This window comes from Hemiscyllium ocellatum, unplaced genomic scaffold (assembly GCF_020745735.1).
Source record: "Hemiscyllium ocellatum isolate sHemOce1 unplaced genomic scaffold, sHemOce1.pat.X.cur. R7, whole genome shotgun sequence".
Classification (NCBI taxonomy): Eukaryota; Metazoa; Chordata; class Chondrichthyes; order Orectolobiformes; family Hemiscylliidae; genus Hemiscyllium; species Hemiscyllium ocellatum.
Genome location: NW_026867634.1, coordinates 1,210,856 through 1,238,189, shown reverse-complemented (window position 1 = coordinate 1,238,189; position 27,334 = coordinate 1,210,856). Strand labels below are relative to the sequence as shown.

The following is a 27,334-nucleotide window of genomic DNA, read 5'->3' as shown; positions in this document are numbered from 1 at the left end:
TATGGAAGTATAACATTCGGACCAACAAGACCACATCAATCCTCTGACGATCATCCCATCCAGACTCATCCCCTTTCCCGTAACCTTCATTTTTCCGATGACTAACATAAAAAATACAACTTATCGAAAAGACAGGGAGACTGTCAGAGGGGGCAGGGTTGCCTTGTCATTTCAGAATGAGATTAAATATATGGCAATGAATGACACAGGGTCAGATGATGTGTAGTGTGTGGGTGGAGTTGAGGAAAAACAAAGGCAAAAAAAGGCGTTATGTACACACCTCCTAACAGTGGCCAGGACCAGGGATGTAAGATATACCAGGAAATAGAGGGTGTCAGAAAGGCAAGGTCATGGTTGTCATGGGGGACTTCAATATGCAGGTGGACTGGGTGAATAATGTTGCTGGTGCATGAAAAGAAAGGGAATTCATGGAATGATTACAGGATGGCTTTTGGAACAGCTTGTGATGGAGCCCACAGGGGAGCAAGCTATTCTGGCCTTAGTTCTATGTAATAAGCTAGACATTGTAAAAGATCATAAAGCAAGGGAACACTTTGGAGGCAGCAATCATAATATGGTAGATTTCAGTCTGCAAATAGAAAGAGAGAACGATAAATCGGACATAATAGTGTTGCAGTTAAATAAAGGTAATTACAGGGACATGAAAGAAGAAATGACGAAAATTGACTGGATGCAGTGACTAGTGGTGAAGACAATAGAGCAGTATGGCAGGAGTTTCTGGATGTAATTGAGGACACAAGGATTTTTTTTGAACGGTGAAAAAATTCATAAAGGCAACGTACAAAAATATCTGGGAGTGGTAGTTCAGGATTATCTAAAGATTGATTTGCAGTTGAGTCCGTGATTATGAAAGCAAATGTGACGTTGCAATTCATCTCAAGAGGATTCGAACATGAAAGCATCGATATGCTTCTGAGACTTTATAAAACGGTAGTTAGTCAGGCAACATCCAAGGAGCAGGAGAGTCGACGTTTCGGCCATGAGCCCTTCTTCAGGAATGAGGCTTTTTTGAACGTGGCTGAAGAGCTTCTGGGCAGAGGAGATGACTTGGGGTGTGCAGTGAGAGAGACTCACTGAAATCCTTGTAGAGGGAGGAAGAGAGCTCCTTCAAGGAAGGCATCCTTAAAAGAGGATTCGCGGTAGGTTAAAATCTTCTAGGATAAAGTGAGGACTACAGATGCTGGAGATCAGAGCTGAAAATGTGTTGCTGGAAAAGGGCAGCAGGTCAGGGCAGCATCCAAGGAGCGGAGGTCAGAGCTGAAAATGTGTTGCTGGAAAAGCGCAGCAGGTCAGGCAGCATCCAAAGGGCAGAGATCAGAGCTGAAAATGTGTTGATGGAAAAGCGCAGCAGGTCAGGCAGCATCCAAGGAGCATGAAGAAGGCCCTCATTCCTGAAGAAGGGCTCATGCCCGAAATGTTGACTCTCCTGCTCCTTGGATGCTGCGTGACCTGCTGCGCTTTTACAGCAACACATTTTCAGCTGTGATCTCCAGCATCTGCAGTCCTCACTTTCTCCTAAAACGGTAGTCAGGCCTCATTTCGAATACGCTTTCCAATTTTGATCCCCTCTGCTCAGGAAGGACATACTAGCACTGGAGTGTGTCCATTATTACTGAATCAGTTTCTCCCCTCCCCCGCCCAATCTCTTTTTCTCTCTCTCTCTCTTTTTCGCTCTCCTTCACATATGCATGTATGGCAACATCCACCTTTTGCCTATCTCAGTTTATTTTCATTTTAGTTTAATCGTTGCTTGTAAGGGAAATGTGCATTCACATTCCAGCACAGTCAATGTTAGCGAGTTTAGGCACATACATTTTGGTTGCGAGACATCGCCAAAATGAAAAAAAAAACACAAATTACAAATCTGTGCAAAATCTAAATACCTCTGAAGTGTCCAATTGCAATTCAAATAACAGTTTAAACACAAGGTGTTCGTGACTCTGTGTTAGACCACGACCTGAGGAAATATAAAAACGTCTTTATTTTTTCCCAATGCGTCCTGTACGGTAAATCCATTAAATTTGGGGCATCCTGAAGCCAGCAATTATAATTACTGCAGGTATGTACCAGCCAATTAAAAAACAATGTTCAGCATATGAAAGAATCAGGGTCATCTTGAAGCATGCAGTGGACTTCAGAGTGGGTGAAGGGCTTATCAAATTGGTTTTCACTGGTAATAAGCCTCGGCCAAGTAAGTTATTTAGCATTATTTTTGTAAAACTGATATGCTTTCACGAACCATTTTGAGTACTCACAGTAGTATCTTCTGGTTGAGTAGCGCGCATTTCCCGCGGCGTATGTGTCCCTGGACTGCTTTCCTCTTGTATTTGGATGAGACAAATGCAGCAAATACACTCTGTATTTCACTGCACAAACAATACCGGCTGGTAACCTGGCAGTACCAGGATTCACTGCTTTACTCTTGCTTCAAACTCATTTACCACGGCACTTCTGCGTTTTCCTCTCGATAGTACACAGATGCTGGACGCTCTGCGCAGCGAGGCAAGATTTACTTGTCCCCAAATTCAGCCATTCTACCGGGTGTTTGGAACTCACTAATCCCATCAGAACATGCTTGACCTCTGGTGCACGTATGTGTTCTGTAAAACGAATGCAAAGGCAAATAAGCATGGGTGAATCTGTCAATAACTCAAGGTCACCTGAATTTAGTATGCATACTTTCTAACCAATACCGTCTAGCCACAGCATCGTTCTGTAGATCATGTCGACGCCAATGCTCCTCGCATCTCTATGACTGCAATCTGTCTGCAAACTGTCTTGCAGCAGCATTTTTACTGTAAAAAGCAATAAGCAGTTTGTTTCCGGTCCACATTACGCAGCCAGCCAATATTTTAACACTGTCGTTTTCCTCCTTTTCTAAAACAAAAAGAATCCATAAAAACGCAGATCAACTCAGAGCAAACTCAGGGCCGAAGGGGAACCTTAATCAAGTAGATTCGGTGAGAAACTCGAAAAATAGGAACAGGTTCGACAAAACCTCGTAAAATAGAAACTCCGGTCCCCCATACCTTGGCTATGCCAATTGTTGGGGAAAAGGAAGTCTCATGTCAATTCATTTAAAACAAAATAATAGGAGATAAGGCCTTGAATAGTAAACTCATGTTTAGACATGGCCATGCGGAAAAGTCAAATGTATTCCAATGAAACATAGAGTGTTACAAATTGTATAGTATATCACAAATCTCACTGCAAATTAACCATGCAGCCTCGGGGCAGTCGTTAGGTCTACATCCATTGTCCACTCCTACATTTCTTAAAGTCTACAAAACTGAATGTTATTGTATACTGCAGGGTTAGCCAGGCAGAAACAGAAAATGATAAGGACCATGGATGAAAAATCATTATGAAGCAGAACTATGTCTCAGGGGCCAGAGGAGCAGAGACAGTTTGCAACTGCAAGGTCATGTTGACAATACAATATCCTCAGTTTGGACTCAAAAAAACACGTCTATGTTTTGCTGCAAGTATTATTTGTTAATATGTCTTCCACATATTTTTGTGTCAATTCCGGTCAAATTTATTCAGCAGACACGTTACAGTGATAACATGGTTGCCTTTTATAATTCGAATTATTGTTTCTATACTAGTTGACGAGGGTCATCTACGATGTTGAAGTGACGTCTGTCAAATCCCTTTTCCTACAGCAGGCCTATTTATCTAAATCCGGAATACTCTGGGATTGACAGCCTATCCATGGGCTGAACCTATACCTATCAGACCTAAAACTTGTGGAAATTTCGGAATTGGTGGGCTCCGACATCACGCAGCAAGACAGGTGGAAGGGAAAGGTCGGACGAATGCCTGAACGGAGATTCGGAAGGGAGACAGAACTTTTATTATTAACAAATTGTCCTGTATTTCGGTATTCCTCGCCTGAATTATTAGCCTCGTACTTACAGGACACAGATGGCAAGGTAAAACGGCAGACGGGCGGTTCCTAAACTTCTCTAAAACCTAAATTTCATTCAAACGTCTGTTACTCTGCGTCATCCATACCTGAAGTAGTTTGCTGTTGTCCAGCATGTGCCTAGCAGGATGGAAAATTGCAAAGACTGCTGTCTCTGATTTCTTGACATTGAGGTCCTGAGGTCGTGCAAAATTTATTGGGAAACTCTGCTTGTTTTATTCCTTTGTATAGTCTTCTGCCCTGTCTGTCAGTTCTTCCAGTGTATATTTGGATGTACCTATTTGCGCTGTTTGTCTCTGCCTTTATCTGTGCTGCAGCCTGCCTTGCATTTCCAGCTCGGGCACTTAAATGGACACGGGTTCACGGAACTCGAGACCTGCGAGGACAAACAACCAATAGTAACAGCTTTGCCTCGTCCCCTCAGTGAGATAGGACTACAACCACTGATTTTTGTCACGGAAAACACAAACGTAAAACGTGTGCTTCAAGGTTACGGTAGGAGATCCTCTTTTTACAACTGGTTCGCAGGCAGACGCAGTTTTAAGTGAGACACGGGACAGCAGATATGTAATCCTCTTCAGCGGGGCTATCTACATGAGGTCCCATGGCAACTGGGAAAATGAGGGAACTGTGAAAATTGATAACATTAGTTCTTGGACCGCGACAGTTACGGGTGGGCATTGACATCCCGCCTGAGAAATTGCCTAAGTCCTGCACTGCCTGGAGAAGTTTAAGAAATTACACATGGGACACCTGACCCATAACTTTAGAGTGCCATGAGGCCTCAGACAACTTCTTCACTGGAATCCCTGCCCACTGCCACGTGCTGTATTTGCCACAGTACTGCAAATTCTCCCTTGTTTAGAAGGTGTTGTTGGTGTTGCTGGAAAAACAAAATAGGACAGGCATCATTTCATGAGCAATGAAATCGACTTTTCAGTCCAGAAACCTCGATGTATAACCCCACTCCAGTTCAACGCTTCGATCCCAACTCGTAATCTAGTCCCACTCCTGGTCCTAGCTCCCACCCAGCTGTGTTTTCACCTTTCTCTTATACCTCGCCCTCACTGAGGAAGAATACTTAGTCCTCAGTAAATCCTCACTCTTAGCCCTATACGGTTCCAGACTAATGAGTTCGACACACGCTCTGACTTTGAATGTTTCTTCCACTGCCTCCACCTCCGTGCGTAACTTTTACAAGCAAGACATGCACCGGCTCACTGAGCACCATTTCTCCTACCACCGACACACATTGCTAGAAATATTGCGCTGGACTGCGACCCGCTCTTGACCACTTCACTTCAATCGGCTTCCGTGACACCAGTCGCCTAAATCTGTCCAACCGCGTCACCGACTCCAACCTCGCGCCCTCACAACAAACAGCCCGACACTCCCTCCGCTGCAGCCCCAACTTCACTACCAAACCAACGGACAAAGGGAGTGCAGTGGTAGTTTGGTGCATAGACCTTTAAACCACTTCATCCAGGCGCCAATTTGAAGAAACCTCCACCTACCGTCCCCCTTGACCATGACCTCACCTCTCCATCACCAAACCATCATCTCCCAGACCATATACAAGCTCATGATCTCAGGGGATCTCCCACCCACAGTTTCCAAGCCAAATTTCGGGATCCTGGCGCTGCCCAATTGTACCTCCTAACCAGTGACAAAACAGACCTAGAGATCAGTTTAGTGCCTGCGTTAAGGAAGACCACTGGGCAAAACATTGTTGGGCAACCACTATCCAGCAACAACCAAATTTGTCTACTGTCCCCCAGCCATCTTACACACAGCATCGTTGGATCCCTCCACGGTGGCAGCCTCAACAGGCCGCCAACACTATGGCTGAGCCATTTCCCCGGGCTCGAAAAGCCTCGGCCTGCCGCGCAGAGGAAATTATGTAGGCTGCCCCCGTATGCCTCTCCCAGTCCGTGTCGAAAAACCCAAGAATGAACGTGGATTTGGACGGAGTGGACTTTTCATTTCAGTCTTGGTGACTGCAAGACCACCAAATCATCTGTGCCTTCCTCTGTGGCACTTTCCCCTAGTTCGCAAACTTGTTGCATCATGAGTGTCACTGGAGTACCCATTTCACAGCCACAAAGTCTACCTGTCAATTTTAGCATGGATTCATCACTGTTGCGGATACAGCGATATTATCTGCATCATGGTCTGGCAAACTGTGTAAAGTAAATGTGAGCATTCATTGCTCTCCCCAACGCTTCACGCTAAAACTCCCTGACGCATATTATTCCATGATTCAGGCTGTCGTTTCCCAAAGCCCAGTGTCCCATACCCTGACCACATACTGATAACGTTTTCATACATCTGTCCATGCTGTCCTTGAATCCCTCACTTCCCTCTTGCCAATAGCCTTTCCAACCACTACTGTATCCTTCCTCCGCTGAGTGATATTGACGGACAGCCTCTTTTGTCCTTTTAATTGCACTGCCTCAGGCCTGCAGGAACAGACATCATATTACAGTGCTCTTTTGGATTCCTGACTTGCGCCGACGTTCTTGTTGGTGCTGACCGGACTGCATTTTTAGTTATGACAGGAATTTGCAGCAGAAGTCCAGCTCAATGAAGAACAGACTCCTCTGTTCTGTCACGACTGAATTTAGAATCCACATGTTCCACTCACTGTCAAGAGCCGGTCGGTCCCCAATGACTTATGATCTATGTCAGCACTGCTACTACAATTACAACTGCAATTTGCGGCCCTCGACCCTGCCCGTGCTCCCTCAGGTCAGATCACCCATGTAGGACAGAATGAGTTCTGCGCAGTCTGCACTCTGGTATGGGTGCTGGCCACCTTCAACAAACAGAGACCAGCTATCGCCCCCTCTTACGAAGAATCCCTATTGCTGACCAATTTTCCAGCGTCAGTTAGGACACAGCACTCCAATCACGAAGGCCAAGTGCTATCTGCCCCATCACATGCCATAACGCTCAATCAGGGAAATGTCCTGCCGTTAGTACAGTAATGACAACTGTCACCAGCGGCAACAGTGGGAGTCAAACCAGTCATTGTTTCCCTCTTGAAATAGGGCCTACGACTGGTGCCTTCAAAACTCCTGTCCTGCCTCTCCCAAAAACCACGAGTTGAGGGGAATAGCAGATAGTTCAGGACCTTAGGGCAATCAATTCCATCCTTCTTCCATGCTCTCCTGTGGTCCCTGCAACTAACGTCATTCTTACTAGAATCCCTGCCTCGGCCACTTGCTTCTCTATAATCGACTACTTTCACCCTATTTATCCATGAATTCGTCACCTGAGAGCGAGGACCTTTTCGCCTTTACTTATGTTGGCCACCAGTATACATGGATGCTGCTGTAGAACTCCACGTGTTGTGCCAAAGCAAGCCCCTGCTGTAGGTCGACGATTTATTAATGTTTGTTACCTCCATTGAATGATGCAGACAGGGCATTGTTGCCTTCTCTCACTGCTTGGTTCAGGGTAGGCACGGAGTCTGCATGGAGGAAATGCATATCTGGCAGGAGCAAATAGAATACCTGGGATATGAACTGTCGCATGGAATCAGAGCACTGTTCAAGGAGCAGGCGACAGCCATCCGGAAGCTCTCTCCACCTGCCAAATGGACTCTGATGACAGATTTTCTGGGAATGATTCAGTTTTGCAGTCACTTAATTTCTGATCACCATGCCTCATATGCACCCATAAGCGTCATATCCTCATCACAGCAGTACTGAAGGTGCACTGGATGCCTACGATGGTCCATGCACTCACAGACCTCAAGTACCAGCTAATCTCCGTTCATCCTCTGGGGGTCCCTGATTATACACAACCATTTCACCTGTATGTCACGAAGAAAGAGGGATATGCGTCCCCCATCTTAACACAGGTTCATTGGGGTCTCCTGTGCCCTATAGCTTTGTACATTTGCCACCAGTTGTAAGGGAAATCCAGTTCTGTTTGAGAGCTGTGGCGAACTCCGGTGTACAGATAGAGAAAGCCAGCCCAATTGTGCTCTACTATGCATGCACTGTTTTGGTTCACCATTCGGTCTCCCTGCAGTCTTAGGCAGCCACAACAAAACATTTCATAGCCACTCAGCGAACAGGCTCCGACATCGCATTACACCATTGGACCAGCCCAACCCTTCAGTGTGCACCTGCTTTAAAACTTTCATTCCTGTAACCCAGAAACTCAACAGACAACTATGATGGATTAGACCGAGTGCAGCAGCCTGTCACCCGCGCCCTGAACTCTCTGAGACACCATGAAATAAGGCTGATCTGTTCGTTTTGACAGATTGATCTTCTTTCAGACCCTCAGGCCATCAGACACTGGTAAGGTACGCAATCTGCATCCCCTGTGAGAGCCTCCTCTCTGCCGCGCTACCAGACGGGATACCTCCCCATCTGCGGTAAAGTTCGTCCAAACCAGAGTCTGTATTATCGCTGAAAGCAATTCAGCCAACATTTATACGGACTGCAGGTACACCTTCGAGTCGTCCACCACTTCCGCACTAGCCGGAAGCACAAAGGATTTATTTTTTCAACAGTGAAGCCATTACACCGCACTCAGTTAATTGTCATCCTGGTAAAAGCCATTCTCCTACTCTCTGCCACTGCTTTTATATAGGGCGCTGCCAACATCGCTACCAGTGACTCCATCACTAGCGGAGATTCCTTCGGTGACACAGCGGCTTGAGAACTTACTTTCAACTCCACTACATACATCCTACAGACCCACAGGATACAGAAAGCTCCTGAATCACCTTGACGTCATTGAAACAGTATGACCAGCCAAACAACCTGCTTCACTGGTTGAAATGAACAGCTGCATCCGCGTCGGAGCTTGGGAATCACCCTTTCAACAACTAATGATGCACCCTATAAGGAGGTATTATCTACCCCAAGGCGTCCTTCCATGTACTAGACCTGGCAACGCATGGCATTGAACGCACAGGTAAGAGAGGGATGATACATGCAAGCAAGCAATCTCAGTATACGCTGGGATTTGCAGCCGTGGCCCCAGACCTAATGTCACTCCATGCCATTCGGCTCGAAAACAATGCGGGGAAGCCTATAGACAAGTATGATCGCTTACATACTCCAGACCGACCCTTGACACATCTACAAATCGATTTTTTTTTCACTTGCCCGCTAAAAAAGGCTTATATATGCTTTGGTGATTATCGGTATGTTTCTCATGAGGATGGAAGCATTCATCACGAAAAGTGATAACACCAGGACAGTGCATAAATATCTGATGAAAGACGTTATTCCCAGATTCATAGTCATGGCTAACATTTAAATGGGCAAAGGGAGCAAATTCTAGCGAATATCACAACTGCATCAGCGATTTTCTGGAATACAATGCAAAAAACACATTCCAAATCAGCACCAGTCATCAGGCGAAACGAATGAATGGCACGTTTAAATCTGCCTTAACAAAAATTAGCCAGGAAACAGATCTGCGCCGGCGAGGCGCCTTGCAGAAGCCATTTATGCAATACGTGGCAACATAAACTAGAGCACGGGGCTCACGCACATCGAGGTTCTTATGGGAAGACCTATGCCGGCAGTGACCAGTCCCACAAAACTCTCCACCGGTACAGCGCTACTCCTGATGCAGGAGGCTCTTCTGGATTACGTTCGAGTCCTTAATAGGGTCATTAATCTTAACAGTGACTTTTAAAAGACAGGGATGTCCACACTCCACCATTACTCTCTTCATCCATTCCCAACTGGAGTGCACGCAATGATCAGTTCACTGGACAAAGATTCTCTCTCTAAGTTGGAAATGTTCTTTGCTAGTGTTTCTGACAACCTGGACAACTGTCAAACTGAAGGGAAGACCAGACTCGATGCATGGGACCTGCTGCAAACGAGCTCCATCTCCAAACGACAAAAAACAGGAAGCACATCCAATGATAGTTTCACTCATCGAGGAATGCTCCAGTTGACCACCGTAATTCTCATCATCTTTGTACTCACCCTGATCATCCTGCCATGGGATGAATGGAAGCGGGGTCATGCAGCGAGATGCCTTCCCATTCACGAGTTACGGCTCAAGCAAATTAGCTGTTGGATTTGTGCTCATGCCTCCATGCACTCCCAAAGGGCCTTCCCCTGAGACCCATCCCCTTCAATGAATCAGACATGACTTAATGGCTGCTGAAACGTGACAACTCCCCTGCAGTAATCACTCTCAGCTTATTACCGCGAATGGTAAGTTACAGGCTTCAATTTTTGGCACGCTGTAAACCCGCAGGGCACACGTTAAACACATTTAAGGGATGTTTCTACCTCTTATAAAATTATTCCTGAGAACCCCCTGCCATGTTCTTCACAGACACGAAAGAACAGGGAGAAGCCATCAGATCTGTCATCCTCAAAAGCAGCTGTCCATCCAGATGGAATGCTGCCTGGCGCAAGTGTAGTAACTCTTTGCAACTCACCCCCGCAGCGAGTCAGTCAACAGTCGAAGGCAGTATACTAATCCTTCACGTCCTCAACGTTACCAGCCAAAACACTACAGTCACCACCACCTAGACTGAGACCGAGACCAAGAATTCATAATGGTACCTATTCATGTTGCGACCACACAGCCTACCTTCGCTTACGTTATCCGGGACCACGAAATACTTTGTTGTGAATGTGGTCCCGTCCCATCTGGATGTCATTCTTCGTACTCTCCTTTCAAGACGACAATATCTTGCGGGAAGTGAACTCTCATCAATTTTCACCAGATTATTTCCACGTTTCACCCACATATGCAACCATTCGATTCGAAATTAATCCAACAACTGGCTACCACCTTGGAGGAGGTAGCCAATGATCAGCTGAACGCTGGAGCTATTCCCATCCCACTGTGACCCTACAAAACAGGTTGGTGCAGGATTATTTGCTTGTCCTGAAAGTGGGCGCATGCACTCTCATCAGTTCCATTGCTGCACCTACATTCCCGACCACAGTTACCACATCAGTTACCTAGCCCGGTCTATCCAACAAACAACCTCTGTACTGCTCAAAGAAAAAAATAAATTGGGACCAAAGGAATTGGGCAAGCTCCCGGCGGTTTTCTGGGGGCACAGCCTTGTTGCAGGGACTCATACTTCTCATTACTATCATTGTCGTTATCGCAGTTAATGTCATGCTATTAAAAAAGAGTTATCGGCGTTTGTGATCCATGCTGCTACCCCCGCTCACTTACCATCCACCAATGAAGGCCCACTACGACAATAACGTCGCCTCCGACACGGAATACGTAGCTTTCGACTCAAACTTCAAAGACAACCCCACTGATCTAGCCCTACCGCGCCAGACAAACCTCAGATTTTGGCAACAACCCCCTTCTCCTCAACCCCAATCTCATCAGTTCCTAGACAAAAAGTAAAAAAACGGAATTGTTTGAGAAAATGATAAACTACTCTGCCTGTCCACTACTTGTTTACTGAAGCAATGTCTGTTAACAAAATAGAACATGCCCATAATACCTCAATTTGACCAAAACCAGCTCAAGAACAAAATGGTAAAACAAGACATTATCTAAACAGCTTCCAGTCTCAAGAAACACACTCCTCAGATGTTCTGACAGGAGAATGTCGACCTCACAATAGCATCGCCACTATCGAGGGGATGCGATGGCATTCTCAGTCTCCTCAAGTAATGAACCCCACAAAGCCTAACGAGATTGACTGGCACCCAGAGAACATTGCACAGCATCTGCAGACGCACTGAAACGAGGATACCTGCCCTATCAGAGGAATGGAAACTCCTCTTATAATTACATTTATTTTCCATTGAATATAATTTAATTCATATTGTCCAGGGATTAACAATACACGACTGGATCTCCACTGCAAAACTGTCAACATCTGTTTGTTTTTGGAGCTTGGGGAAGAGAATCCTGGACGTAACTGTGCAATGCGTCCGTGCTATACCAGTCCTGCCAATTTCTCTTGCACATGATTTCGTGACAAATAAAACAGTATTGGTCAATTTCACAAGATCTGCGTGTGAACTCTATTTGTAATTTGTCGATTCTCCAAAAGGAGTACGTTTCCATAATTAAAGTGTTCAGTTTTCCTGCTGATCTGTGCAGTGTTAATCAATGAATGAAATTACATTTTCGCACTTGCCGTAATGGAATCTCATCGTGAGATTCCTAGTCTACAGTATGGCTAGATCAAACTGTTTCCGGGGGGTGGGAGGGCGGGGTTAACGGTTAAACTCTTTTCAAGTAAACCTTATTCTCCTCAATAACCCCATTACATGTATTCATTAACTGTGCTGGTGACAGAAAACACAGACTTCTCAAATGTTATGTACGTTTAAGCACAATATGTTAGTACAATAGATTTCACAGCATTCAATGCAATCCTTTAGATACAAAGCAAATACATTCCTCTGGAACAAACAAGCTCTGGAATTGATTGCTGGCAGTGTTGGACATCAGCAGTACATGCAGATTATTGCCTTCCACAAGCTGGAGAATATACTCGCTCTGAAATTTACAGTGTATCAATCATACAATGCCTTTGGTTTTATATGAAGCAATAGAAATGTGCAGAAACTGTTATTATTCACTTATTATGTTTGCAGCAGACAGTTAAAGCAATTTGTTGAATGAATCAGCATTTGCAGAAATGTTCCGGCAATTCTTTCAGGTGGGTTTGATGAATCTCTGGTTGATCAGTTGGTTCCTTCCACGACAGGGTAGAACACATGGCTGGCAATTCGACAGTGATTCCCTCTATCCTTAGCCATTTTGATGTAACCGGCTTCACCCCAGTTTGTTCCCCAACTAGAATTTAAAAAAAAGATAGATTCATTTTGGAATCAAACTCTAGTAAAAGAGGCATGTTTGGACAAGCAGGCGTTAACAATGCGAAATGGATGAATTGATTTTAGGGCCTGAATTCTGGAATGAACTCAGCTAGATAATGAGTTGTAAAGATTAATTTACATGAGGCAGCAAAGACTCAATTGCGAGTTTTTGCATCAATTGCTAATCTCTGCAGTAAGTTTGGACAATCCCTCTACACCTCCATCCGCCATTACCAGAGACTCCAAGCTCTCCTTGTTTTCCTCGCCCGACGTCCCCGACAGTACCCTTCCACCACTCTCATTCGTTTGGCCGAACTGGTACTCACCCTTAACAATACCTCCATCGATTCCTCCCACTTCCTCCAGACCAAAGGGGTAGCCATGGGCACATGTATGGGCCCCAGCTATGCCTGCCTCTTTGTTGGCTACATAGAACAATCGATCTTCCGTAATTACTCCGGCACCACTCCCCACCTCTTCCTCCGCTACATTGATGACTGCATTGGCTGCCACCTCATGCTCGCGCTTCGAGGTGGAGCAATTCATCAACTTCACCAACACATTCCACCCTGACCTTAAATTTACCTGGGCCATCTCTGACACCTCCCTCCCCTTCCTGGACCTCTCCATCTCCGTTAATGACGACCGACTTGACACCGACATTGTTTACCAACCCACCGACTCGCACACCTACTTGGATTACACCTTCCACTCTACATATTGCGAAAATGCCATCTCATATTCCCAATTCCTCCGCCTCCGCCGTATCTGTTCCCAGGAGGACCAGTTACCCCACAGAACACACCAGATGTCCTCCTTCTTTAGAGACCACAATTTCGCTTCCAACATTGTTAAAGATTCCCTCCAATGCATCTCGTCAACATCCCGCGCCTCCGCCCTCAGACCCCACCTCTCCAACCGTAACAAGGACAGAATGCCCCTGCTGCTCACCTTCCACCCTACAAACCTTTGTGTAAACCAAATCATCTGCCGACATTTCTGCCACCTCCAAAACGACCCCACCACAAGGGAAATATTTCCCTCCCCACCCCTTTCCTCCTTCCGCAAAGACCGTTCCCTCCGTGACTACCTTGTCAAGTCCACGCCCCCCTTTAACCCACACTCCCATCCTGGCACCGTCCCTGCCACCGCAGGAACTGCAAAACCTCCTGATCCCTCACCTCCATCCAAGGCTCTAAAAGAGCCTTCCACATCCATCTAGATTTTACCTGCATATTCAATAATATCATTTATTGCGACCATTGCTCGCGATGCAGTCTCCTCTACATTAGGGAGACTGGACGCCTCCAAGCAGAGAGTTTTAGGGAACATCACCGGGACACCCGCACCAATCAACATCACCGCCCTGTGGGCCAACATTTCAACCCCCCTCCCACTCTGACGAGGACACGATGATCCTGGGCCTCCTTCACTACAGCTCACTCACCACCAGACCCCTGGAGGGAGAACACCTCATCTTCCGCCTCGGAACACCTCAACCCCAGAGCATTAATGTGGACTTCAACAATTTCCCCATTTCCCCTTCCCCACCTCACCCTAGTTCCAAATTTCCAGCACAGCACTGTCCCCATGACTTGTCCTACCTGCGTATCTTCTTTTCCACCTATCCACTCCACCCACCGACCTGACCTATCACCTTCATCCCCTCCCCCAATCACCAATGTACTCCCTGCTACTTTGTCCCCACCCCCACCCTCCTCCAGCTTATCTCTCCACGCTTCAGGCTCACTGCCTTTATTCCTGATGAAGTCCTTTTGCCCGAAACTTCGATTTTGGTGCTCCTCGGTTGCTGCCTGAACTGCTGTGCTCTTCCAGCACCACTGATCCAAAAACAACATTTTAAATGACATGAGGTGAGATCCGTTTCGGGGATAGATTGCCAGCTGGAGCAAGTAGTTAGGGAAGAGCGAATAGGGATGAATGAGAACAATAACTGTGGTCTCCTGCAGATTGCCTGCTTGACTTACGGAAGGGAAGATTTCCCCAGAGTTTTCACCATCACAATTCAGAGATTACCTGCCACAGAGAGACTCTATGTGGTGAGGATGAGTTGATTTGGATATCCGTTACCCAGTGTCTTCTGAACTGCAAGGATACTCTAACCCATTGCACTCTGATACTAATTCCTTATCAAATCATGTTGTGTGTGTGTGTGTGTGTTCTATAAGTTGCACACATACTGTTTCCTCTGGGAAATCATGTAGAAATATGTGTGGATGTGCGTCTGCGTGTCTCCGTGTGTATCTGTGTCTTTCTGTCTCTGTGTGTGTGAGTATGAGAAAGAGAGAGAGGGAGAGAGAGTGAGTGTGTGAGTGTGTGTGTGTGTGTGTATACTCGCTGGACTACAGGACTTGTTTAGCAAACATTTTGTATCCAATCGGACTTGAAAGTTTTCATCAGTAATGTGACTATTTCTTCCAACCCTGCCTGCAGTGATTGTAATGATGGCAGTTAGCGAGGTATCATATATTGGCTAGCTGAAAGAAGACATACGGTGGCAGTAGAAGGGAAACATTAATTCTGGTTACTAGTCAAGTACCATCAGGATCCGTTTTGGATCCACTGTTGTTAGTCATTTGTATCAATGACCTAAATGAGAGCACAAAAAGGATGAAGTAGTAAACATGCAAATGACATTAAGATCTCTAGAGTTGTGGATACTGACTGAGGCTGTGTGGATTACAGAGAGACTAGATAAGCTGCAGAGCTGTGTTGAAAGAAGGCAAATGCAGTTTTATGCGGAAAAGTGAGAGGTGATAAACATTGGCATGAATGCAATGTAATGGGCTAATGATGAAATGCTCGGTTGTGCAGACGAACACAGAGATTTCAGTGTCGAGGTACATCGATCCTTTAAAATTGCCTCCCAGTTGGCTAGATTATTTAGAAGACAGACGTAGTATTAGCTTTTATTGGGAAAGGGATTGAGATTGCGAATCATGAGATCATGCTGCAAGTCGTAGAAACTTCTGGTGCAACCACTTTCGGAGTATTGTGTCCAGTTCTGGTTACCACATTATAGGAGGGATGTGGTTGCTTCAGAAAGGGTTGAGATGAGATCTACTGGGAAATCGCCTGGTATGGAGAGAAGATATTATGAGGAAGAGTTGACGGACTTGACTCTGCTTTCGTTAGACAGATAAAGTTTGAGAGGCGAATTAATTGAGATGCATAAAATAATCAGAAGTTTAGTTCGGTTGGATGTTGAGAGCCATTTCCCTCGACTATCGATAGCTAACATGCGGGGTCATATCTTTAACTTGCAAAGGGATAGACACTGGGCAGTTGTCAGAGGTAGTTTTTTTTTACTTAGAGTGTAGTCAGGGCGTGGAGCGTGTCTGCAGCAGTAATAGCATCGACAAATTTAAGAACATTTAAATGGCCAATGGTCAGTCATATGAATGAGAATGCAATAGTGTCGATTAGATGGGCTTCAGATTGGTTCCACAGATCTGCCCACTATCGCGGGTCGAGGACATATGCTGAGCTGTAATGTTATATGTTCTATTTTACAGAATTGGGGTCGTTAATCTGGTCCAATCAGTGAGCCCTGGTGACAGGTGAGAAGGTTGAGTGATTTGAGCTGTTTCCTCGTTTCCCTGTGATCGAGTTGCAATGTTCGTTTTAGAGTTTGCCTTTGCTGCCTGGTTAGCCTGTACATTGTTTTTTTCTCTCATGTATAGCTATTAATTTTAACTATTTGTTTGTAATTTGTACTGGTTATGATTTTTTTAAACATTGCGAGTTTCAGGGATAATGACACTATGATGCCTGCGTCTTTCCGAAGCAATATTTCATCTAGAACTTTGCACATTAAGTGTAGGGTCACTTGGTGACGGGATACCGTTCTCTGGAATTTTTTAGATGTGATCCCTGACAGCACTACCATTAACCATTCACATTCAGGTACACACGATGTAATGTCTTCGTTGAACAGATGCACAGGTTGTAGCATATAAAAAGAAAATCCACTCCATGCCCCTGCCCCTTGAACGCCTCTGATCAGTTGTTCATTATTTCACAGAGTACAGACCTGTTTTTAACCAGCCAGTAGTTCATTCCATCTTCAATCCCAAATCCAACAACCAGCACTGCATCGGTTACAGGTCCATTGCAATTATCATCATAGTAAACGCCTGAAAGGAGACACATGTTGAATGCATTTTCTGTAACATATTTAATTAGTGTTAATTTACCTTTGATTAAGATTACACGTTTTCCCATTGAAAGTCCGTCCTTGATTTTATGCTTCCAATTTTTTTGTAATATCTGCTGTTGTCTGTGTATCAATGATTGCTTTTTTACCTGGCTGAGGATATTTTAATTGCAAAATATCATTTACCAGACGCGTGTCATAACAATTGGGCGCTATGTGTGTGTTAACACTTTCTGTTAACACATTACTTCCTGCACCTGGTGTGAGAAAGGTGCACCGCACTGCATTTTCCATTTCGTCTCCAATTCTGGGTTGTATAGTAATGTTTATGCAATCATTAAGGAATGTACATGAACATGGAAACGATCTGTATCATGATCACAAGGAAACTGTGCAAGTGACGTTCTCCCTGTTCAGGCCACAGCATTTGCAATTTCTCTTGAGGTGACACACGCGATGATATCAATATACGAATATAAACAGATGTTGAAAAAAAGAGATGGAGCAGAAAGTGAAGGACTATGGGCAGGAGGCCAAGGGATTTTGACTCGAATGTCCCTGCCTTCCTCTTACCCAGGAACAGTGAGTGTAACGTCTTCATTTTACAAAACAAACGCCGCTCACAGAAATCTTCCACTATTCAATCAGAGCCCTGCAACCTGAAATCAGGCAGAGCGTGGCTCTCCGAGTAGCTGTAAAACTGATTGCGGCTCTGAGATTATTTTCATGACAGGATCGATTCAGTCTGGTGCACACTCCAAGCTTCGCATTTCCCAGTTCACTGCCGTGTCAAGGAGGTGAGAAACGCTGTTTATACCTGTAGAGGGAGGCAAGTTGTGGCCCCTCTGAGCAGACAGAAGGAGTTAGAGTTAGCATGTGGCATTGCCAGGATATATACCTCCCCATGTGCAGAGGAACCATATCTCAGTTGTGGCCTTTACTGTGACAGCGCCCTGCTCCCCCTACCTTCTCAATGTCTGGCTGGAGAGACTCTTATTCTAAACACGAAACTGCACCTTTCTTGTTCTGTCCACATACTGCACCCAGTTCTGCAGCGTTGTCTCAGAAAACCTGTGGATTGCTTTCTGGCCTGTTGCAACATTTCCATTTTTATTTCTGCTCAGTCTCTGACTGAGTTCGAACCTCTACTCCATTATTGGGTGTAGGATTATCTTTCAGGTGTGAAGGCCGCTTTAAGTTTTGCGAGCCTCATGTGTCCTTGGGCCCAGTGCTGACATGTACAATTACACAGCAGCACATTAGCACAGCTACACCTCACTATCTGTTCTATTAGTTGCAGCACGTTTGGGCTGTCTGCAATATTTCGAATGAAAGCTGGTCCTTTTCCCATCACCATTCCTAAGCTCAGTTTGCAGCCAGGTCCAGCTTTAAAACAATGGTATCTGACAGCACTGACAGTTGGAACTGAGGTTGTTGGGAGGACTGGTGAATATTGGATTAGGGCAAGGGGGAGGCGTATGGTACATTGTAAATTGTGTTGTGACATTAATATCAAAATAGTAACAGGAAATGTGTTTGTAGATGTATGATTTACAATACCTTTCCTTGAATAGTTGATAAATCTGATTGGTAGACATCATTCAAAGCTCTGGTTCTTACCTTCTTCATAAAACTGGAAGGATTTCAGACTTGCATCAATCAAAACAGACATTGGTCCTATCTCTCTCACTGCTTGTTCCAATCCTGCCTCGCCTCCAGAAACACGTTTCACGTCAGTGATTTTAGCAGTAAATTTATCTGGTTGAAATCTGCACCATCCCTCCTAAATGTTAAAGTAAATGTTCAAAAGAAATACTCATTATGATGGGTATAAAGCTATTTCTCTTTTCTTAACCCATTTCTGCATTCCGAATTTGTCAGCCAGTTTATTTCACTGAATCTGCGATATTTGTTCAAACTTAAAAAAAACAGTCATAGTGAATTAGCTCGAAAACAAACTGTTTGTTCCAACTCGTCTGCTCCAACCATATATCCTCATATCCTCACAGATTGCAGTTCCATTTGCGAGCATTTGACCCTAAAGCCTTCCAATCCATATACCCATCTCGGTCCCTTTTAAATTTTGTAATTATACCAACCTCCACCACTTCATCTTGCAGTTAATTACATACAGGCATGAAATTCGATGCAGAAAAGTTAGACCTCAGATCCTTTTTATTTTTTGTTTTGTATCAAACGGAACATGTATTGCTCAATACATTCTAAACATTCAGCACTTATACCAGACAAAGTTATAGTAAATGATTAGAAATTTGGGTACATGGAGAATATTGTACCTTTCCTTGACAGCTCAATATCCTAATCAAGTTCTCCCTCTGATTATCTCATACTGAAACTACATTTAAAAAGTGTTGAGCCTCTTCAGAGTTTTCGGTCTACTCATGTGAAAGTTGTGGTCGTACATTGATGAATTAAGTTCATATCATTCAGGTAGAGCTTTCTAAAACTAATTAATAGTTTCAAACACTTTCCATTGTCTTCGGTATAAGTACAAGCAATTCAAACTTTTCTCGCCAATTCTCAGCACCCCAGATATTTTGGGGTCCTTGATGTCACGTCATGTCTTGATGGAAAGGTGTGTCATTCTCACTTTAACTCTGGAGATCTGTTCGTTTATCCAATAGGGGGTCAAATCTGTAATGAATCGCGAGCCGACTAACTCTGGTGGAGCCCAAACTGAGGTTGTCAAATTGGCAATTGACAATACTTAGCCGTTCTGATCCCAATGCCAATGGAATTCTTTCAGTTGTGAGTGTGGTGCTCAACATGAGAGGATAACAAGAAAATGTGCTCTGAATGGCTTGTGGATTCCTGGCGTGTGAAATATCAAGTACCAGTTGAGGAAGGGCACGCCTGCTGTGATCCGACCTTACTGCACCACACCCCACCCCAGCGAAACATACACCTGCAAAAAGCTGTGTTTTGATACTAACGTCTTTGTCTCCAACTCAATCACTTGCTGTCGTTATGTTACCCAGGAACGATACCAGCCCTCGGGTTGTTGTTGTACAGGAATTTGGTGCCTTTTTGTTGAAAAGGGCCACTAGTCTCTGCCTGGTAATAACCACTCCTTAGGCCTTTCATATGGAAAACGCACTTCTGTTCTTCAGCTTAGTGTGTGCGTGACAATACATCCATTGGGGTTACATGAGAACAGGTGACACTGTTAATGTTGAGTCGCTAGCCAGTGAGTGAGAGACCACCACCTCCATCAAGCATGGTAATATAATATGTCTAGCTTAGAGTAATGCCCAGTCACCAGATTATGTACGCCTGTCACATAGAGAGTGTACGGTTTTTACTCAACTTTTTTCCTTCGGCCAATGAAATGCGGGCTTGCAGAGAGCAGAGTGCATGGTCACACAATGAACTCGTTCAGGTTCAGGTTCCCTCAGGAAAATTCAAACATGTCGACGTAATCCCCCCCAAAAATCACAACTCTGGTGGATAACAATGCACAAGTCATCTACAAGGAGTCCGGACATGAGTGTGTGGTGGAGATGGGGAAATGATTAAAAAATGCACTGAATACAAGGTGCATTTTTGAATACACAAATACAACCAGTTGGGATTTGCACGCAAAAAGCCGATCCCAATCGAAATCTAGTAAACAAGGACAATTGTGAAGTGAAGAATTATCCCCAGGCAACAACGGCTTCTGGAGGAACAACACCAGACTTAAAGCAACATCGGGAAAAAAATCTCCTGAGTACAGATTCAAACTGAGTTGCGTTAATAGCACCACAGCCTTCCAAATTTCAACCCAGCAAGTTTCAGGTTAAATGACATTCCTGAGGAGTAAATACCCCAATTAACAAAGGACCATATTCACACAAAGCCCTACCATCGACATAGACAAATGGTTTGCACATCAACTCTAAGCTTTCTTATCAAACGTTAATAATTTTTAATAGCTCACACTGCAAACTTAATTTTTTTTCAAGTAAATTTGCTGCTTATATTAAAGTGACAGACCAGCCTGTTGGAGTAGGTGGGAGAAGCAGACAAACTGGAACAGTTACCTCTATTCCTGACTCTTCAATGCTGTCCATCGCGATATTTATACGTTAACTATGGTACTGGATGATTAGATTAGATAATCCACAATGTAGAAGCAGGCCCTTCGGCCCAACCACTTCACACTGACCCTCCGAAGAGTAACCCACCCAGATCCATTTCCCTCTGACTAATGCACCTAACATGACAGGCCAATTTATCTGATTGACATGCATGGTCAATTTACCTGACCTGCACATCTTTAGATAGCACGAGGAAACCTGAGCACCCGAAGAAAAAACACCCACACACGGGGAGAACGTGCAAACTCCACATAGAAAATCGCCCGAGGCTGGAATTGAACCTGGAACTCTGGTGCAGTGAGTCAGCAGTGCTTACCACTGAGCCACCGTGCCGCCCCCACCTGCAAGGTCGAACATGCTGAATGATCGATTGATTCAGCTAACTGCCACATACACATTCCATCTCACAGAATCATAGAATCCACAAAGTGTTGAAACAGCCCATTTGGCCCTACTCTATCCTTGTAACCCTGCATCTCTCATGTCTAACACACCTAACCTACAATTCCCTGCGCACTATTAGTTTAGCATCGTCAAACCTCCTAACCAGCACATCTTTGAACTGTGGGAATGGTGAGTAGCAATACACAGGAATGTTCTGTTAACTCCTCAGACTTATTGACTGAGGGTAGGAGGTGTTACGTCGAGATTTAGGAGATCATTCTAAGATAAGGGAAAAATGAGAGAGAGAGCTGAAAAGTGAAATTGTTTCAGCCTTCTTAATGCTGCTCGCACAATAACTCTGGGAGAGACTTGGGAGCCGATTCTCAGGGAAGGATTGATGCCAATTCAGAATGGCAACTCCCATTTGAATAGCGCTGGACTCAAGTAGTTTCACACACTGAAGCTGGTTGAAAATTTGTGTTTGTCAGAAGCACATAAATGAATTCGAGTTGATGAATTTATTGTAACGTGTATCTTGTTACAACATGCAGTGAACTGTGTTGCATAGTGTAGCGACGCTGTGGCACCATCTGAAAACACATGTATATCAAAACATAAAACATTTTAAAAAAAGAACAAGAAAAATGAAATGTCCAAATTCATAGTTCTTGTTAAGTGCTCCATCATGGGCCTAGTGGCCAGGTATGCATCCCTCTCTCTATCACCGCTGGAATGAAAGTCTCCTAATCTTTGTCAGCATTTCGACTCCACTGATACCATGTTCACAATGAGTTCTCCTTGGACTTTACTAAAGTAGCAATCCACAGGAAAGATCTGTTAACTGATACTGCTAGGCAGGGCATTTGTCAAAACACGACTCTGTCGTCGCCATGAGGCTGCTGCAGACAGCGCTCATTAATACTGATCACTGCTGATGCTGCTGGATCTTGTACTGATTTCAATCGTGCCTGCATTGTTGCATCCATGAATCTGTGCTGGATACAGACCCGGACAGGAACCCAAACTCAGTTGCACCCTGCCTCCAAGAATCTGTGATGGATATAGTAATGACAGGAACCAAACTCACCTTTTCTGCATCCATGAATTTGTGGTGGTACAGACACTGACAGAAACGGAAATGCAACTCCACCTTACTTCCTTACCTTACCTTGCATTTGTGCTACATAGACACTGACAGCAGACAAACATACCTTCACCCTGCCTACATGAATCTGCACCGGATACATACACTGACAGAATCCAAAGTCGACTGCACTCTGACTCCAAGACTGTATCCTTGATGCATGTACTTCCAGAAAACCATACTCATCTGCACTGCTATTTTTGTGAAACTGAGCTGGATACAGACACTGACAGGAGCCCAGACTCACCACCGCCTGAGCTGCCATGTTTTGGCACTCGGGCAGTAGTCATAAGGAAAGCAAATACTCTCGGCTACCACCTCCATGCGTCCATTCTGCTAGACTCGCTTACAAATGTCGCAGCTCTTCACCAAGAGGTAATTAAAATAAAACAGAAGTACAAGTACAAGCGGAAAAAAGGGAAAGGTGAAATGAAACAGAACGAAATGTTGGTGACCCCCTACTCGACCAGAATTTTCCTAGAATTCTAGCAGACTTACCTTTTCTGTGTAAGGGTACGTTTCAGCAGAGTTGATGCCATTATGCTTCATCACATAATCAAAGGCGCTCCATAGGGCTCCATCAAAGCATCCGAAACTTTGTCTGTCACAATCAACAAGGTTCTGTTCACTGAGAGAAACCAGGTTTCCATGTATTTTTGCCCACTGTCCTTCAATGGCACCAGTTGTACTGAAAGCCCAGGAAGCATGGCATTGACCCTAGTTTTGAAGAAATACAACCATACTAAATCATATCGGCGTAAAAACAATGCCCACTTTCCATCTACTGTCATTTGTAGCATAGTCACACACTGATACTCTTTGTCTAACTGGTTGCTCGGGTTTCTCAGACTTCAACGGTATCATTGAGTATCTGATTCCCTGGGCTCGGAGAGCACTGCCCGCCTTTGTATATAGATCACCAGCAACAGTGACAGCCGAATCATTTTGTAAGCAATAAGGGATGGAGTCAGTGAGTCAGTAATTCACCACTGTCTCTAATCCAGCTTAAATGTAATGTTGACACTACTCTCTCTGTGGGTATTAAGGATCATTTGTGAAACTTTTTAACTCCATCCAACTCCTCAATAAGCCTCATTTCAAGGGGAAAGAAATATACAAATATTAACATCAAACTAGCAATTTGACTGTGACATGAAGGATGGTGCTGAGGAAAGCGGAAATGTTGGACCGGTGTAGGTTTCAATGTTCTCCCGAGAGTGAAGTGAAACCACTTTGTTGGTGAAAAATGAAGGAGATCACTGCAGAGCCAGCTCGATGCGTTCACTTATAACTGGAACAGTGATTATTCCTCCATCTTGTTAAATCCATACACTTCTCTGAGCCATCTGATCTACACAGGAGATGAATGCCCTGTGGGAACAATGTTTGGGCCCATCGTCCTCCTTGGGGTGATCCCCAGGAAGACTGATGTGACTTCTGCAGCAGTAAACAACGATTTGCAGCAAAAGGGGACTATTTGGTTTTAAAATGCCTTGTTAATGGTACTCCTTGTCTCATTATTCATTTTCCTCTCTAAAGAAAGTCACACAATGAGTTGGCTATGAAGGAAAATTACATGGCTATCAGAGAGTGAGCTTGTAAATGCAGTTTCCGATTTATTCCAAACGATCGTGGTGTCATATCAGAATAAATAGCATCCCAGAGCAAGATGCACAGGCTTCAGCTGTATGAATCCATTGTTCGTGGGCATTTACATCAGGCATTTGCTATTTCCCGATAATCTTGAATACATTTCCCTTGCACGCTTGCTGCGAGCTATATAAGTACAATAGTGAAGAGAAGGGTGCACAAGCAACTGGCATTGGAAGGTTGTTGCTGGTTGAGTTACCCACCTGACAGATTCAATCCAAAGTGCATACAGGGAGCATCAAGGCAGATTCAGATGCTAGTCCAGGGGATTGATCATAATCTGGTGTGGGGGATGGGGTTGTGTTGCTGTCCTTACTTCTGTTAACCAGAGACTGGGTCTCACATGTCTTGTGACTGCATAGTGACCAGTCCGGGCAGTTGGAACTGTTGTCACACAAAGAAGATTATTTTTTTTCATTTTCCAGGCCTGAGGGCTGTGTGTTGGGAGGTCTGGGGAATTGCAGTTGTGAAGCGAGGATAAGTAACGACAGTATCTGCTATCGTGAATAAAATGCATCTTGGATGGGAAGGAGTCATCTGATAGGACCTTCGTTCATGGTCACAATCAGCCTGCATTCCTTAAAGTCTCAACACAAGGAGAGAATATTTCACACAGATCCATGTTATATGGGACACAGACGTCGACCTCTGATTCCCGGGCCATGCTAATATATTGGCTCCTTATTTTTCACACATCGCCGGGCCACAGATATAGCTGACGAACTAATTCACACTAACGTCATGGACCGAAATAGGGAATGTACTGTGCATTGTCACTCTTGCCACCAAAGTTCCTTTTCTTTGTCTCCGTGTAACTCTGATTTAGCATATTCTGGTTCCAGGTTGGACTGGAAATAGCGTACCAATTGGTGCAGCCTGTTAGCCCTTGAGGGGTTTGTTCAGTCCTCCTCAGGGTATTTGTGTTGGGCAGAGGGAGCTCCGACAATACAGAAATGAATGAGGCTGTCAGAGATGGAGATGGAGGGCTTAGCCACCTCTGTGGCACCCTGCATCTCGGTATTTGGAGTGACCCGTGAGTGGATCCTCGTCCAGCTGGACACGACCCCTGTTCCTTGTAAGGAAAAAAGGGCACCTGTGCGACAGACCCGAGAACAGGTCGGCGACGGGGGACAGCTCTGTGTCCATAGTCAGCAGGCCCTGAGGATGCTGGGCGTGTTTCTTCATAGCAATTGCCAACATGTCCCAGGAGTTTGGATGATTCACTGCTTGAGATATCTGAGTCCCTACAGAGTATCCACATTCCTGTTGTCCTACAAACCTACATCCATGACTGCTACACCTGCTGCTCATTGGTATAAGCAGATGATTGCAAATACTACAGTGCCCTCTCCTGCCAGTTTCTGGTCCCTGACAAGCCTCTCGGTGCCCTGGGAACTGTCACACTGAAGTGCTCACCAGATACTGCACCCACAGCCTCTTACTCTCACATTTCAACGGAACTGATGGAGGGTGCTGGCAGCAGCCTTAGTAATATTTCTTCTAATACCGCAGTAATTTCATACTCCGAGAACGATGAGGTGTCTTCTTTCCTGTGTAGCTGGAGGAAATGTGAACAGTCCCACAGAACACGACAGAAACGTTGCTGGGCTCAATGGATTGACATAGTGCACAATGAATGAAACTGACAGAGAGTTAGCAAAGGAGATAGAGTGGAACGAAAAGTGATATTTACTTGCTCACTGAAATCTGGCTGTCTCAGGATTTCTGGTGAGAAACAGGAGTCACTCCTTATAGGAGCTGAGGTCTCTGATGTCAGACACCTCTCCACCAATCCATAGTTTCCTGTCCTGTGTCACTGTTTCTTCTCCAAGAATGAGAGCAGGGAAGAGATTGATAGAAATGACGAAGTATCGGTTGGGTGTTGATGTTCGAACAGGTCGGGAGGTCTTCCGAGGTGGTGAGGTAGGAGTGCAGATGTGATGCCGGTTTGTAAGATGCGGAAGGTGTCAGTGACAGAGCATGATTCGGGGTAGGAAGTGTGTATTGGGGCTGTGATAGACTGAGTTGGAAGGATAGTAGTCGATGGACACAGAGGTTGTGACGCCAACTATTCTTATTGGACTGCTGGCTGTTTGTCTGTAACATTGAGACGGTTGTTACTCTTTAGACAATCTTGGACCAGACAGCCCGAATCTTCCATGATGGTACCCCTTGGGTACAAAACAGATCACCTACACCCTGCCCCTTCGACCAGGATCTGCTCCCTTTCAGAGAATTTCAAGGCCACATTCCCTTCTGTGGCATCTTAAAAAGCTTCCGAGTCTGAGTAGGAGAGCTTTCGCATGCTAGTGCTCTACTCCGTGCGCATCAGGTTTTTCATGATGGTTTGGCTGCCAGGATAGCAGTCTCGCTGGAGGCGTATATGGAATTCTCCCGGAAGAATGTGTGGCAAGATTGAGCTCGAATCGACCATGCAGAATGTTGTAGCTGCGTTGAAGTAACTAACGAGCTGGCTTTTATATATGCAGTGCGAAATCTCTGTGAACCACATGGTAGTATCTTTCCAAACACTTGGTGCAACTCAAACTTAGTGAAAAACTGTATACTCCAGTCTTTCCTCACTCCCATTTGTACACAATACTTTACACTCCAACCAGCAAATTCTACCCTCCTGTAGACAATGTAGAAATCAGCCTTGTCCTCATCGAGAGAATGGTTGAGAGCGGTGCAAGGCTCAACAGAACTGAAATGTGATTGTGGTTATAAAAGTTGTTTTGTCGACTATACTGTTGAGAAATCTTTAAGTAAGACTGGACTTTGAATCACAAGGAAGCTTGAAAATGCAACTTGGAACATTGGCATCGTTGAGTTGTACCAGTTTGGACCTGAACTTGTATTCATTATATTCGGAATTGTATTGGTAGACTTCAATTTAACAATTTATTCCAACCCTTTTATTTGTTTCTGGAGTAAAATATCTCTAGATATTTAGAGTAAAAGAATATACATTACAATTGAAATACGCACCATTCTCCCATGCCTCACTATAACCAACATAAAGAAACAACTGCAACAAGGAAGCAGGAGAATCGATTTCAGTTTAAGAGGACCTACTGAAACAGAACCTTGCCTAATATTTCCTACAGGCTGATCATAATGTCAAACATA

General features: G+C 44.7%; 1 pseudogene; it reads right to left on the bottom strand.

Moving 5' to 3' along the window:
- Window positions 1–12,615: 12,615 nt before the first annotated feature.
- Window positions 12,616–23,296, bottom strand: LOC132809164 (digestive cysteine proteinase 2-like; annotated as a pseudogene).
- Between the last annotated feature and the right edge of the window lie 4,038 nt (window positions 23,297–27,334).